Below are 12569 nucleotides of genomic sequence, written 5' to 3' on the forward strand. Positions count from 1 at the left end.
CGTCAAAAGACAACAGGAAATGTTCAGGGCATGTGTACCAGAGAAGGACATTGACAGGCCCACGTATAAAGAAGGTGGTCAGTGGCAGCATGACTCAATAGTGTTTGGAGGAAAGAGCACCATATGGTGAATTACAATCAGCGGTGTTGGCTCTAAGAAGAAAGAAGATAATTCCATCTGAGCGAGAGTGTCCCATGATACCTGACAATGACCTACAGCCACAGCTAATGACATCCATAGAAGATAAGGAGTGGCATGTGGCACAGGGCCCACAGCTTGAAGTGGTGAAGTTTATCCTACAGAAGAGCAAGAAGGAGGGTCAAAGGAAATGTGAGCAGCTCATGGACAATCGGAAAGGGGAGGATGAACAAAAGATGCAACGTATCAATGCAGAGAAAGAGCAAGAGAATGCAATTCAGTGCCCGACAGAGATGGCCTGGTGGTCCACGTCAAAAGAATGCTGGCAGGGCCACGTGGACATTTGTGTGACTTGTTGGAAGAAAAACCAGAAAGAGGAGCTAAAGAAGGAGCAGTTCAAGCAGATGGATGAGAAAGGCACACAGTGGGAAGACTGGCTATCGTGTGTTCTCCATGGCCTACAAGTGAGAGAGTGGTCAGCGACCAGGTATTCACCATGCAAGATGCTATTTGGGAAAGCTATGACAAGCATTGACAAGTTGCTGCTGACTGTGGGTGCACTAGGTACTGGGCGGTACTTGAGGCTGACTATATACTGGAAAATAAGACTTGGACAGTGCACACAAACATGACAGGGCTGGTGCTGGATGTTAGAATGACAGGGATGCTCAGAGCTAGAAAGGAAGGGACATGTGGTTATGACTGTTTTTGTTGTTTTCTGATGCACCCTACATTATGGCTGATGCAAATAGGTGGGGGTGTTTATGCAATACAGTACAGTAAATGAATGGCTTTAGATGAGTTAGAACATAAATCAGTTGTCTTAGTGTGATAATATTATTTATTTCTTTTGTATCCTTATTGAGTTTGTATGTATCAGAATAGTTTTATTGCAGTGTGCTTTGTGTAGAAATAGTGCAAGACTTTGGTCAGTGATTCATACATAAAATGAGAAAAGAGGGAAAGAAACTGGGCACATGTTAACTTCTCTGATACTGCACTTTCTTTTCATTTATTTGAGGTAGATTTGATGCAATGGTACTGGCCTACAGACTTGCCTAGGAGACTGGCCTAACAGCTGAACACCCATGTCAAGCTATGTCACAGAGCAAAAGCAAAGCGCACAGCACAGCTGAGCTGTGGGATGCTGTGAGGCCTCAGACTGCGTGGCACAAAGAGCCCCTCCTGAGAAGAACAAAGTGATGAAGCTGCTGGCTCAAATACCAAGGCTGCCAGAGCCTACCTTGCAGAAAACAGCTTACAGTTTTGAAAGGTACTTTCTTCCTCCTATTCTGCATAATGACCTGTTTGTCATCATACGTGCTGGTTTATGGGTGGAGAATAGATTTAGCTACTCCATTGTACATAAGGATGAGCCAGGCCGGGGGCTGGGAGGGTGGAGGGGGAGCAGAATATATTTGTGTCCAAGTACGGAGTGCCTGAAATGCCTGAGGTGTCGATGGGGAGCTGGATGAGCACTGGTATCGTGCGGAGCAGGACGGGCCTGTAACACAGGGGATGTTCCCTCTGCTCTTGATCCATTCCACCATTGCCCTCCAACCCTTTAGGTGACTCTGCACATTTTATCTGTGCACCCTCTTGCCCTGTGGATCAGTCACTTCAGATCACGTAAACTCTGCTACTGACCTAATGCTGGCTGTTGTTTTCTCTTTTAGTGCCACCTATAAGTCGAAACTATTGCATTAGAGTACAAACAGGGAGGAATGACCTCTGAGGAGGGACACAAAGCTTGTAGGTGTTTGGTTATTTGCCCACCCATTGACTACCCATGGCCATGCTAATCCCTATGGCCATTCTCTCCCAGTTCCTGCCCTTCCCCACCGAAAACACTTCCTCATGGGAAATTTTTGAGCTTGCTTTAATTAAGCTTTACCATAAAACTTTGCACTTGAAGTGCCTACGAGTGTTTTTTTCAAAGCAGTCTTCTGAAAGTTGTCTTAATTATAGCTGTCAACGTTCTATTGGTGTAATAAAAATGACTTAACCAAGTCTACCTTCAGCCACTCGATTTACAAGAACTGTCACTGAAGTATTGGCAAAGCCAAGAGTTTTAGCTTTTGCATAAGTGTTATGCATCTAACAAGCACTGCTATTAGATGACTGAAATGTCTTTTTTAATTGGGCTTCTTGAAGTGTGATGTTAGGCTTCGAGGAAAAATGTTTTTAAGTTTTTACATTTTATTGCTTGTAATGTGCTGCTTTGTCGTATGCCAAATGTGTGAAAAGTTCTACTGATGAACTATAAACGGACAACAATAAATAAAGTAAATGCCACTACGGTAGTGCCTAGAAAGTGGATGACCTGGCTGGCCTTACAGCTTTTATAAAACAACTATTGGCAGTTTGGGCCTTTGTAGAGGCATGGTAAAGGCACTTGCCAAGCACTGCCATAGTGGTATTAACTGCCCATTGATGGTAGCTGATGGTAGCTGGTGCGAGTCATCTAATAGCAGTGCCTAGCAAATGCCTATACTTTTACATTAGCCAACACTCTTGGCTTTGCCAATGCTTGTTTTTCTATGCCGGTGGGTACTCCCTACAGAATTCCACTCTGAACATACTTTGGAATATAGTCACTAGTGATTTCCGAGTGATCTGGCCAACTACTGTTGGTGTTCCTCATATGCACAGGAAAGGGGATAGGTAAACACATCTTATAGGCCCCAATAACAACAGCACAGGCACAGCGTTGCTTTTCTCACACAAAGGCAGCTGAAAAAACAGCTGAGAATGTCACCCTAGAAAGGCGTCACACTATTACATCAGCTATGGTCTCACAGTTATTTTTTTATGCTGCAAATACTTCAGAATGGAAACACTGCTCACTCCAATCCAGTAACAGAATAAAGTCTCAAACTTCACAAATAGTCATACATGTAGCAGGGCTACACAAGCATCATAAATTGTTGCAAAAAGTTGGACCTATTCCATAAAAGAGTGCAATACAATATAGCAAGCCATGAAGTGTGCAACAGGCATCAATGGCAATGGATGATCAGTGAAAGGAAATTAGTGAAGATGTTTCTACAAATTCCTTTACTTTGCAAATTCCTTAACTCCTTTATTTGGGCAATCATCATACATTTGCTATTCAGCATTTTCCTAAGGTTCTACACCTCCTTTACCAGAGAGGAAGAATATTGTAGGGATTTTGGACAGATAATAGGCTTCCAGATATCAAAATGTGGGCCAAAATCATTACCACACTTTTGGATACATTATTTTGTAATCTATTAGTATTTATCCCTGACAACCGCTATGTAGTCAGCAAACACATTGGGAATGGTACCATCATTTGCATGAAGAGGAAGAATGTGATTATTTTCTGCATATACATAAAACGCATTCCAAAGGAGTGCAGAAGTTTGCTCCAGGCCAGTATTGTGGAACAGCATATCGGAAAATGTAAGATACTGGTGCAGTGATTTTAGCAGATCTTTGTCACCTATTCAGTAGTACCTTGATACTTTGTGTAGTTCCTAGAAAGTTAAAAGAATTGGCTAAACCACTGCAAAAAAACCTGAATCCATAATTGTTGTCCAACGTTTGACCAATTTCACAATGGCTATTTCTGTGTAATTGACACACTTTAGCCTCACAGATCTCTCATGATCTAGGGAGATTCGCAGATGGAGGAGTTTTTGCAGCATTAGTAATTCTAGATCTGTCTGATGTGTTTGATGCTGTAGATCACTGATCGCTCCTTGAATTCTTAAATTTTCTCGGCTTCCTGGGAACAGTACTGGAATAGTTACAATATTATCTCACAGGATGCTGTAAAACAGTAGCCTTAGGACCTTATGACTCAAACAAACAACCATTTCCTTCAGGCATGCCACAGGATCAAACCCTGTCGATAGTTTCATGGCCATAGTTATACCCATTGATGAATGTGGCCTTTTCAACAACTCCTGACCAAGGACTAATTCCAATGGACGCACATACTGACACATAGACTTGAACTCACAGTACTAAGCTATTGTTAAAAGATGCCAGCCCAAGTGCTGGCTACCCACATTCTAGGTTGTGCTTTAAACAATAACATAAATATAAAATAAATGTGGTTCATTTGTTTGGTCTCCCCTTTCCATGTGCACCAATGACACTCAGATTATCAACAACTTGGATGATAATAATTTATTTGGAGAAAACAATTCAGAACCTGCATTGAGGCAATGAAAAAGCCGGGAATTAAATTGGAAAAAAACTGAAATTCTATTGACCTCTCAAAACCAATGTCTCTGGTTGTCAGATTTCTGGCCGCCATGTATGAGGCCATGCACTAATATAGCATTTTCATTAGAAATTACTCTAATAGCTGATGCAGCGGCTGTGGCCCAGGTGAGGTTCTAGCAACTTAAAAATCTCATTGGATTCTTAAATATTATTTTCATTATATGCCAAAGCATGCTAACCAATAGTTTGGTCTCATCTTGCTTGGACTATTGAAGCTCCATTTCTCTTGGACTTGCAGATACAGATACCTACAGCCTTCAACAAATCCAGAATCGTGTGGCAGATTACTGTTTTTTTTATTTTTATTTTTAAAACATTTTTAAAGTGCGCACACAGCCCGTGGGCATTGAGGCACTGTTACAGGAATTGTTTGTTTTTTAGTTACGTGTTTTTGTCTTAGTTGCATATTTATAACACGTATTTATAACGTGCTTAAAAACCCAGAGGTTTCTAAGCATGGAACCGGGGATCGAACATGTGTTGCTTAGTGTCGTCTTGCTTCCAAGGCGCGCACGTTGCAGCTGAGCTATCCTCCCCCCGTAACCTTCAACGGTTTATAGTCATAATATCGAAAACATAATTTTGAATTACAAAAATGTCGAAACAAAAATGTCGAATTCAAAAATGTCGAAAACACATACATATAATAGAAAAAGTCATTAATTCGAAAATAAAATGTCGAAAAAAAAAATCGAAAAACCAATGTTAAAATAACTATGTAAAATGTCACAAATACTAATGTTTTTTATGGGGGGTCCCCCCCAAACCCCCATCCCAAACCCCTACCCCAACCCCCCCCCTCCTCCCCATCCCCTCCCAACACCCCCATGGATATACCTTTAATTTAAAAAAAAATATATTTAATAAAACATTAATTAAATAATTAATTATTAAAAAAACCCATCCCAAACCCCTACCCCAACCCCCTCCTCCTCCCCATCCCCCCACCCACCATGGATATATCTTTTTTTTTTTTTAAATTTCTTTATTGGTTTTACAACATCAGAACAATCAATCATTAATCAGTGCAATATTCGTAGGCCTGAACAGCAGGTCTTAACTATCCCAACTATCCCGTCCCTCCCCCCCCCCACCGAGACCCCATTGGAACTCTCAAGAGGAAAGCGTCTCAGGCTCATATCTCGTCAGGGCCACTTGGACTGTTCGGGGTGCTATCCAGTGACACTGGGTGGAGTAATGGCATCGTTAAAGCCACCCATCGGTTCAAATCTGCGCTAGAGTCCAGTCTCTGTGTTTGGATTGCCGTTTCCCAAGCCGCCGTCTCAGCAGCTATCCATTTTTTGAGGTCATTCCACCAGAGGGCCCTGTTCGGTCCCCTTGCACTCTTCCAGCTCATGGCGATACGTCTTTTCGCTGTTATATATGCCAAGTCCTTGAGTTTATTTAGGGGCTTGTTCTTGCTGGTCCGTCGGTAGCTTCCCAATATGCAGGCTGCCGGCTCATCGGTCACCAGCTCGATCTCAGCGGTCCCCATTTTTTCCCTTACGCCGCTCCAGAACTGCTGAACTATCGGGCAGCTCCAGAACATGTGGGTCATTCCCGCCCTAGGCTCATGGCATTTGGGGCATGTTTGAATTGTGGCTCCCTTGAAGTTCGATATAACTTCGGGCGTGAGGTAGGCTCTGTTGGTGACATATAGTTGTATGAGTTGGAGGCGGGCATTCCTAGAGATTGCCTTGTGGTAGTGTGTTATTTTCCCCCATGATTTGTCCTCAAATTCGATCCCCAATTCGCTCTCCCATCTACTCTTGCTTTTCAATACGTCATTTGTCGTGCTCTGCAGGAGAGTTTCGTATATTCTGGAGGTTTCATGGCCTCCTTCAGCAGCGTTTAGCAACAGTTCGATAGCCTCGTTTTCCTGAAACCGATTGGCGGCCTCCGGCCATCTTTCCTTCAGGGCTGTCATTACTGCTCCATATAGCAGGAACTGGCCCGGTGGCAGGCCAGTGGATTCGCAGAGGTCGCCGAAAGCCACAAATTCTTGCTCTTGGATGAGGTCCCCAAGCACTGCTACACCATATGGTTCCCACAGCGTGCGTGTGTCCACGTGACCCCATGAGGATTTCGCCATGACAGCTGCGATGGGGATCTGTGGGGAATACGGGTCCGCTGCCCCTATTGCCTTGCAGGCCCTTCTCCAAAGCTGAGTCCCAAGTTTGATCAGGTAAGGGAGGCGTTGCGTGTTTCCCCATCTAACCCAGAGTAGGTCCCTGAGTAGCAGTCTCGGCAGGGCTGGCTGGAGGAGTCTAGTGTCAGCAGTGGTCTCATCTGCCATCCAGTGCATTACGTGCCTTAGTTGGCTAGCCAGGAAGTACAGCTCAAAGTTGGGGATTTTTAGTCCCCCCTTCTCGTAAGGCCTCTGGAGAATGTCTAGTGCCACCCTGTGCCTGCCGCCCTGCCACAGAAATCCCCTGCAGAGCTTGGACAGATCTCTAAAGAAGGTAGAGGGGATGTTAAAGGGTACATTGGTAAAGCAGTGCAGTAGGCGTGGGAGCGCCACCATCTTGAGGAGGCCCGCTCGCCCGGCCATTGAAAGTGGGAGCTTCCCCCAGAACCCCATGGATTTCTCTAGCGCGTCCTTTGCCCTAACCGTATTAAGAATGTGTTCAGTGTTTGGGTGGCGATGGATGGTGATCCCCAGGTATCTAAAGGACGTGGCTTGCCATTGGAGGGCTAGCGGAGGCAGGGAGCCGTACCCCTCACTGTGGAGAGCAGCTAGGGGGTAGAGACAGGACTTGTCTTTATTTATCTGTATGCCCGTAAGTGTGTGGAAGCAGTCTAGTGTCTCTAGGATGTAGGGCAGGCGGAGCTCGGGATCATGCAGGTAGAGCAGCATATCATCTGCGTACATAGAAATAAGGTGTGATACCCCATCTAGCTTGATGCCTCCGTCCCCGTACTCCTGGCGGAGGTACGCGGCCACCGGTTCTGCGGCTATGATGTAGAGCATGGGGGACAGGGGGCATCCTTGCCGTGTACCTCTGTGAAGGGGCCATTTACCGGAGTAGGTCCTGTTAGTACGGACCCTGGCAGTGGGGCGAGTGTAGAGCAATTGGGTCCATTTAAGGAAGGCAGGTCCAACCCCCATCTTGACCATGGTGGCGTACAACCAATCCCATCTGATCGAATCAAAGGCCTTAGTGGCGTCGAGTGATGCCACAGCGTACTTCTGGGGCTTCCCTTCGGTGCCATGTATGATGTGGTGCAATCTACGTAAATTTTCGGTGATGGAGCGTCCTGGCACGTATCCCGTCTGGTCCTGGTGGATCAGGAGGGGGAGTGCTCTGCGCAATCTGCTTGCTAATAGTGCCGCGAGTATTTTGCTATCGACATTTAGCATAGAGAGCGGTCTATACGCTCCACACTCCGTCCCATCTTTGCCAGGCTTTAGTATAGGAATTATTATTGCCTCGCTCATAGAATCCGGGAGGGAGCCCCGCTCAAAGGCCTCGTTGTATACCTGTGCGAGCAAGGGGGCGATGGTCTCCTCGTATGTCTTATAAAATTCCCCGGGAAGGCCGTCCATACCCGGCGTTTTACCCGAGGGTAGTGTTCTGATTATAGCCTTCACCTCGTCAGGTGTAATGGGGTCGTCTAGGGCTTCCGTCATCTGTGGATCTAATCTGGGCAATTGTATGCAGTCTAGGGCGTCTTCGATTCCGGTGGCCGACGAAAGGGGGGTCTGGGAGTAGAGGTCACGATAAAACTCGGAGAAAACCTCATTGATCTCTACCTGTGTGTGCGCAGTGCCGCCATCAGGTTTCCGCACGTGACAGATAGGGGCGCTGGGGGTCTCTCTTTTATATAGCCAGGCAAGGAGTTTGCCAGGTTTGTCTCCTAGGGCGTGTGACCTTTCAACGTGCTTAGTGTAGCTCAGTTTCCCGAGTGTCTCCCAGTGGGTCAGACAGGCCTGTCGCAGTTGAATCATTTCTCGCAGGCTCTCGGGGGTTACGTCCGCTTTGCTTTCTAGCTCGCCCAGTTTCCCCTCTGCCTCCGCCAGGGAGTTCGCGACAGTTCTCTGGGCTCCCCCCACTGCCATCAGCATGTCCCCTCTCATGACCACCTTATATGCCTCCCACGCGGTACCAATGCTGTCTACGCTACCCAGGTTAACCCGCCAGTATTCATCTGTGCTGTTCTGTATATGGTCCCGGAAGGCTACATCTAGCAGGGCCTCAGCTCGTAGTCTCCACGTGGGAACCGGGGGTCTAGGCGGGTGCATCTCCCATGTGACCATTAAGGGGGAGTGGTCCGACAGGACCCTAGGCAGGTACTGTGCATCGCTGAAAGTGGCCTGCCACTCGCAACTTACCATCATGTAGTCCAGCCTAGTGTAGACTTTGTGTGGTGGGGAGTAGAAAGAGTACTCACGCTTCTCCGGGCCCAGCTCCCTCCACAGGTCGCAGAGCGAGAGTTGAGTCATTAGCTTAAGCAACACTTTGGCTGGGGGGGACGGGCGGGAGTGTTTGGCATCAGATCTGTCCCTGAGCGGGTCGAGGGTGCAGTTGTGGTCCCCACCCCAGATCACCGTGGAGTTTGCATGAGGGCCTAGTCTGGTGTATAGGGAGTGGAAGAAGGGGGTGGCATCATGGTTTGGGGCATAGGTGCTAACCAGGCACAGCTCCCTCCCCTCCACCGTACCCCGCACCAGGGCCATCCTACCTTCATCATCCGTCTTGGTGTCCGTTATCCTGAAGGGGACGGTCGGGTCTATCCATATCAAAACCCCCCTTGCGTATGAAGAGTAGGAGGATCCAATCAGGGTCCCTCGCCATGTCTTGGCCAGGGCTTTTAGTTTCTCCTCTGTTAAATGTGTTTCCTGGATCATGGCAATCCTGACTTTACAGCGCCTTAAGTATGTGTGTATTCTGCGTTGTTTCACGTAACTGTTCATGCCTCTGACGTTCCACGTCATTATTTTAATCGTTCCGGCCATGAGCATGGTTGGGTCCAATGTTCCCCCACTGTCTCGGGCGGGGGGTTTAGTTGGCAATGTATCTGTGATAAGGATGTCCTGGGGTCTCGGCGTTTCCCTTTCAAAGTCCCAACGTGGGTGCAACTCCTCCGCAATTCCCTCCCCCCCAATAAACTTCCCAAACAAAAAGCTGGTCTAACGGAGGGAACCCCGTCATGACTGTCCCGTTTCCGCTCCTTAGGACCAAACATGGTCGTCGGGTGCCCTACGGGCGGGTAAACGTACCCTAAAAGAGGAATAGAACTCCAGGGGGTTGAGGGAGCTGGTGCTTCGGTGTTCCGCGTGGTATGATCCGTTCAGTTGCTTGTAGGGCGCGATTCCGTGTCGTTGTGCATCTGTGGAAGAGCTCTTTTCGTTATAGTTACGATGGGTGGTTCAGTTCAGCTTACGTCTCTTATCTTCGATGTCTGGCAGTTGTTGCTCGTCCATCCAGTCACGAGCGAGTGCCGGGGTGTCGAACAGGAGGGCCCTGTTGTTGTGTAGTACCTTTAGCCTGGAGGGGTACAGGAGCATGTATTTCACCCCGGCCGCTTTCAATCTAGCCTTAGTGTATATGAACTGGGCCCTGTTCATCTGTACTTGGAACGTGTAATCCGGGTAGATCGCAATCTTGGCCGAGTTCCTCTGGATCTGTCCTCCCGAGCGCGAGAAGGCCAGGATGACCTCGCGGTCTCTGTAATTTAGCACCTTCGCTATCATGGGCCTGGGTGGGGCGCCCGGTGGCGGTTTCTTAGCGAGTGATCTGTGGGCCCTCTCTATGGTGAATCCCTGTGAAAGTTTCCCCGCTCCGATCTCTTGTAGCAGGAGATTTTCTACGTAGTCGGTGGGGTCTGAGCCCTCTATGCCTTCAGGTAGGCCTAGCAGCCGGATGTTATTTCGGCGGGCCCTCCCTTCGGCCTCCTCCGCTCTGTCTTCCAGATTCTTAACTCTCTGCCGTAGGCCGTCTACATCGTGTAGGAGTTGGGCCTTTGCTTCAGTATTTTCTCGTACCTGGGTCTCCAACGTCTCGGTCCTGTCCGCTAGCGCACGGACGTCTTGGCGCAGGAGCCCCAGGTCGATGGCCACGGCATCTATCTTGTTCACTATCGTTGCTTGGAATGAAGCGATGGCCTCCATGAGTTGGGTATTGCTGGGTTCGGTCGGCGCCGCGGCGGGGCCCGGGTCCTTATTAGCCGTTGTTGCTTCGGGGCACCCAGGGGCTGGGTGGTCGTTAGCCGCATACACATCCAGGGTGGTCTGTCGCTGTTTAGATTTGGCTCCCCTGCCCGTAGATCTGTCCAGGCTGGCCATGTTTACAGGTCCCCGGCGGGAGGGCCGCGCGCCTGTGTTTTTCCCTCGTCTCAGCGGGCGGGCCCGGTTCACTCTCCAGTCCCCGTCGGACCCCACCGCGGGGCCACTATATATGCCCTCGCAGGGACCGTCTCGAACCCGGTGAGGCCTCCTTCGATCTTCCTCCGGAGCCTCTTCTCTCTCACTTGCGATGGGGGCGCGGATCTCCAGGCCAGCGCGGGGCTCCACGGGCTTAGTAGGATGCGGCCGCCATCTTGGTCTCAGATTACGCCGTTGTTCGCAAGCCGCGTTTAGGTCTTTTAGGGCCGCGATTTCCTTGTATGAGAAGTCCAAGGGCCTCCTGCAGGCTTCCACCACTCCTTCGATGTTTCTGCGGGCTCAAGTGTTGCTTAAGTGTCCCGTAAAGCAGCTTATCGATGTCCTTCGAGCGGAGCTCACCAGAGACGCGTCCACTCTACATGGCGGTTAGCCACGCCCCCCCACCATGGATATATCTTTAATTATTTAAAACAAATATGTTTAATAAACTATTATTAATTCATTATTTATTTAAACATTAATTCGAAAAAAATCGAAAAAAATTCGACATTTTTGTAATTCGACATTTTTATTTTCGAATAAATATTTTCGACATTTTGACTTTCGAAAATATTGTATTCGATATTATGACTGGACACCACCTTCAACCACAAGACCACATACCCTCGGCTTCCACTAACTTCACGGGTTAATAATGAATAAGAGAGTTCAACATAACTCGATGTGGCTGGTTCACAAGGTAAGTATATGGTGACCAATCCTTTTTCTTAAAAAATTATGGAATGGGTATTAATATAATGGAGGAAGCTCCTGAGAGTTAAATATGGCCATTTGTGGACATACATGGGTTGGGAATTTGTACCATAGCATAGTCATCATTTCGCATTTGACAAATATAAAGGAATTAGGTAAGGATCCATCCAGATATGTTTTTATGGAAGACCTGCTGATGCTGATTAAGGGAGTATATAGCGCGTAGTATCAGCAGCTAGACATCTAGTGAGGATTAGGCTTTTAATAATGGCTAAGCATGGGGTTCTTACCTTTTTTATTTTTTATTTTTTATTTGCAAATCTACATGTAGTGGCAGATCTAGCATTGACTATACATATGATTGTAATATCATTTTTTTGTTATAGGTGAGGACTGTAGAAATGTTGCAGGTAGGTGGAATTGATGTTACTTACTATTGTATTCAGAAAATGTATAGGGATATTCATCCAAATTGTGAAAACAGAGTAGAAAAACGTATTCCTAGCTGCACTCCTTCCCTTAGTATGAACAGCTTTTTCCACCTAAAACCCTTTGGAGAGGACAGATTCAGACACGTGTTTGGCACACCATCGGCGTGCCCACTATGCGATCACAGTGCCAGGACCCTCTTAGATAATATACAGAGGAAAATCAGAAGACTAGTCCCATGAAGTTGATGTCCGCGCTGAAGTAGGATTAGTAAACACCCATCCATACAGAAGAAAAGGAAAAGGGTTCAACAAAAACTGGTGACCTAACTGTTCTACAAGTAAATTCCTAATCCATAGCATACATTCTTCTTTCTCTAATGCCCCGAGTTCACGGGTCTGCATGTTTCCTGAGCAATTAGTAAAAACACTCAATTAAAACTACATGGGAAAACCTGGGTGCAACTGGCCCCGGTATGCAGCTCAGTGCTTGTACGGCTGCAGAATCAGGACCCTCATAAGCAGTATATGGCAGCACCCCAGGCTGCTCATTTTCATGATGGCTTTCCAAACACCAGTAACATAGGTACATGTAAGCATCACAATTAACACATACATCACGTTTCTTTTGCAGCACTGTTTACTTCCCAGACATTGACTCTGAATTT

The 12569-nt window shown here is 47.2% G+C and overlaps 1 long non-coding RNA gene across 1 annotated transcript in view; it reads left to right on the forward strand.

The window, feature by feature from the left end:
- Positions 1-1165: 1165 nt before the first annotated feature.
- LOC138514167 (uncharacterized) overlaps positions 1166-12569 on the forward strand; it is a 127124-nt gene continuing 115720 nt past the window's right edge. The window contains exon 1 of the long non-coding RNA XR_011281889.1: positions 1166-1411. This is a non-coding gene — a long non-coding RNA (uncharacterized lncRNA). The remainder of the gene's footprint in view (positions 1412-12569) is intronic.

Source organism: Ambystoma mexicanum, chromosome 12 (genome assembly GCF_040938575.1).
Source record: "Ambystoma mexicanum isolate Mex_15411 chromosome 12, UKY_AmexF1_1, whole genome shotgun sequence".
Classification (NCBI taxonomy): Eukaryota; Metazoa; Chordata; class Amphibia; order Caudata; family Ambystomatidae; genus Ambystoma; species Ambystoma mexicanum.